The sequence below is a fragment of the Lipotes vexillifer genome, unplaced genomic scaffold, assembly GCF_000442215.2.
Source record: "Lipotes vexillifer unplaced genomic scaffold, Lipotes_vexillifer_v1.1 scaffold1017, whole genome shotgun sequence".
NCBI classification, from domain to species: domain Eukaryota; kingdom Metazoa; phylum Chordata; class Mammalia; order Artiodactyla; family Lipotidae; genus Lipotes; species Lipotes vexillifer.
Window position 1 is genome coordinate 1165288 of NW_006772141.1, and position 3730 is coordinate 1169017.

The 3730-nt window shown below is 54.0% G+C and overlaps 1 protein-coding gene across 1 annotated transcript in view; it reads left to right on the forward strand.

Annotated features, from left to right (window-relative positions):
• The window catches only part of LOC103090088 (serpin A3-8-like), a 12768-nt gene that overhangs the window by 6106 nt on the left and 2932 nt on the right, over positions 1-3730 (forward strand).

Below are 3730 nucleotides of genomic sequence, written 5' to 3' on the forward strand. Positions count from 1 at the left end.
CACGGAGTGGCGGGTCCCCTCGCTAAGGAGCTGGCTGCCCAGCTCCGTGGGGGCAGCCTGGTCCCTTTGCCCCGAGGAGCCCCCTGCCTGGACCCACCTGCTCACCCTGGTGAAGGTGACAGTGACTCTGTTGGGGGTTTCGCATGCCCAGGGAGTCTGTGTCCTGGTTAGAAGGAGGCTCTGAGCCCTACAACAGCAATAAACCACCTTCCTTGGACTGGACTCTTTCCTGTGTGTCTCCACGCTGATCTGCCTGACTCCATGCTCCTGCCACTGCCTGGGCCCCGAGGCCAAGCTCCCCGACCTCCCACCCCTGCTCAGCCCGCCCCAGCCTCTGGGCCCCTCTGTCTCAGCCTCACCAGCCAGTCCAGGAGCAGGCTTTGTGCTTGTGACCAAGCCCACTGGACCTCAGGCCCAGGGCTGGGAGGGGCCCCTGCTGCCCGATGCTCACTTCCGGGGGCTATGGCCCTAGGTCCAGGTTCACTCTTCCATGCCCCAGGGCCCAGGATGTGCCCTCGTGTTGACAATGCAGGGGCTCTGACCCTGACCTCTTCTGGCACAGCTCCTGGAACCGTTGCTCCTGCAGCTGAGCTGGGCCTCCCCCCAGGATCGCCCCTGTTGCCCCCCCAGCACCTCAACCTGGGAGACCAGCTACTTCCAGGTTCCCAGACGAGCTACCCCACCACCGGACGAGCTACCCCACCACCGGACGAGCTACCACACCACCAGACGAGTTCCACATACTCCCCTGACAGAGGATCCCCTCAGCAGCCAGAACGGGGATATGGGAGCAAAAGGTCAATAAACACACACCTGCAATAAAAGGAACCCACTTGGTTCTTCATGTCCCTGATGTGATCAGGGGCTGTGTCATCTCCGGGAAGATCAGCTCCCGGCATAGATGATGACGTCACCCACAACTGAACGGTTGAGATCTCTCTGCCAGGCAGCCTGCTCAGACGTCTACGTGGAATAACCCGTTTAGTCCTTGAAATGATCACATGAGATACTTGCTGTTACTCATCCCATTTTACCGATGAGGAAACTGAGGAACAGAGAGGCTCAGCAATTTCCCCCAAGGCCACACCGTTACTAATTATTGCCGGCAGGATGTTATCCCAACCCCCTGGATCAGAAGAACACTCTAAACCACAGAATGAATCTGCCCTCAGAGATTTTCACAGCAGTGACCCTCATGGGACTTAGGAACTGATGCGAAACGTGGATGATGAAACAAGGCTCTGGAGGCTGATAGACGAGGATCAAACTCAGCCTGGGAAGTCGGCGAGCCATTCCTGGAGGAGGTGCTTTTTGTGCTGCCATCAGAGGAAGAATAAAATGTGGTAGGGTAAACAGAGAGGAGAATGTCCTTGGCAGGAGAAAGACATCTTCAAGAAACCGAAGGAAGCTGGGCAGACCTGGAGCAGGAAGCGGAGACCCTGCAGAGGTGATGGGGCCATGATGGAACCGCTGGACCACTGGGGGCCTGGCAGCTCAGTAAGGATGCTGGAAAGGTTCCATAGAGTCCTAGGCAGCTTTAAAGGAATTTAAACAGAGAGTCTCTCGGAGCAGATTGGCATAGTAGAAAAATGACTCCAGCTGCTGTGTAGAGAAGCAATTCAGGGCCAGCAGAGGGATGCAGGCTAGACATTAAAGGGGATGTTGCAGGAAATGGGGCCAGAGCCCAGGATGGAGAGGGAGAGCAGGAATGAGTGGAAGGCTGTGAAGAGAACCCACGTTTCCGTGAGTGGACGTGGGGGAGATGGGCAAATAACCCGCACCTGGGTTTGGCTCCTGGATGATGACAAAGCATCCCCTGAGGAAGGACCCCCGGCAGGAGGAGCATGTTGGGAGGAGGGCAGGGGACACCCTCACATTCAGATCCCAGGTGCGTGGTTCCCTGGAGGCAGCCAAGGGATCTGCTCAGGGGAGTTCAGGAGAGAATCAGGGCTGGAGGGAAGCATGAGGATTCGTCCCCCAGGATGGGCAGGTGAGCGCTGAGGGGAGGAGGTCCCCTAAGCTGAGTGCCATGGGGTGAGAAGGGGAGGGCACCCGAAAGGGCGGGGCACCGAGGAGAAGGAACAGAGTGGGGAGGAGGGAGGGGCATGGGAGGAAAGCTGTCACCCCAGGACCACAGGAGAGGTACCCAGGGGACAGCGGAGGGGACTTAGGGGTAAGGGAAGGATCAGTGGTCCATGGGATGCAGTGACCTAAAACCACAGGGGATGGGGCAAGGGCAGGGTGAACAGAGTGAGGGGAGGCCTGCCCTGGGCTGGAGGTGGAGGGAGGGAGAGCGAGAAGGGGTGCAGACGGCCTTCCTGGAGTTTAACCTTCAGGGTGGTGAGATCTGGGCTGGAATAGGCTTGTGTGCTTTAAAGACCCTGTAACCTTGGGCCCATTTGTGTGAACTTAGGAAAGATTCAGGAGGTGGGGAGACAGGCACCGGGGCTGCAGCGTGGCCCAAGTCCTAAAGGGACAGCAATAGAGGTGACTTGACCCCATCCCTAATGTGGGGCTGCACACCCAGCAGGGATGCTGCATGTGATTATCTAGTTTCCCAAATCCATTTTTTGAAGAGAATATCTTTTCCCCATTGATTGGTTTTTTGATCCCTAGTCAAATATTAATTGACTGTATGTGCAAGAGTCAACTTCTGGGCTCTTTATTCTGTTCCTTTCATCTATGTGAATATTTATGCCAGTATCATACTGTTTGATTACTATAGCTTCGTCCTACAGTTTGAAATCAGGAAATGGGATGCCTCCAGCTTTGTTATTTTTTCGGAGGTTTGCTTTGGAAAATTGCAAATATGTGGGGATTGAACACACCCCAAGGTGAAGACAAACGTCAATGTCACCTTTGGAGAGAATTGAGAACAGGCAGGGGGTCACCCTTTTGGCAGCCCACGGGAATGTGGAGTCTACACTCTGCACATCAAGCCTGGCTCCATAACCTACTCCTGATGTCCTTTATTACCTGTGTGACCCTGGGGGGGCTGAACCCCTGACCACCCTGAGCTTCTGTCTCCTTGTTTGTAAAATGGGGATGAATATTTTACAATAGCGTAATAGTATTATGATATGTAAATACTACTGCTCTCCGTGGTCTCCTCAGCCTCTCTGGAAAGTGGTTAATTTTAGAGGAAACTATGTATCACTGTGGTACAGCTGCTCTGAAAGTGGTTAATTTTAGAGGAAACTATGTATCACTGTGGTACAGGTACGTGTGGATCTGAAGGCGAGGCTCTGCCAGGCTTTCAGATCTGGGGCAAGTTACCTAATCTTTGTGCCTCACTTTTCTTATCTCTTAAGGGACACAACAGTCTACCTTCTTGGGATGTGAAGATAATTCAATAAAAATTAATAATGTCCCATGCCTGACATGATAATTAAGCCTTCATACTTAGATTGTGTGTGCGTGTGCATGTGTAAACACTTACATATAACACACGACAAGTGTTCATAGATGTGTATATGAGTAATGCCTTACTGGCTCAAGAAATAACTTTTCTTCTTTAAGAAATAATCTGTTGGGCTTCCCTGGTGGCGCAGTGGTTGACAGTCCGCCTGCCAATGCAGGGGACACGGGTTCGTGCCCCGGTCCGGGAGGATCCCGCATGCCGCAGAGCGGCTGGGCCTGTGAGCCATGGCCGCTGAGCCTGCGCGTCCGGAGCCTGTGCTCCGCAACGGGAGAGGCCACAGCAGTGAGAGGCCCGCGTACCGCAAAAAAA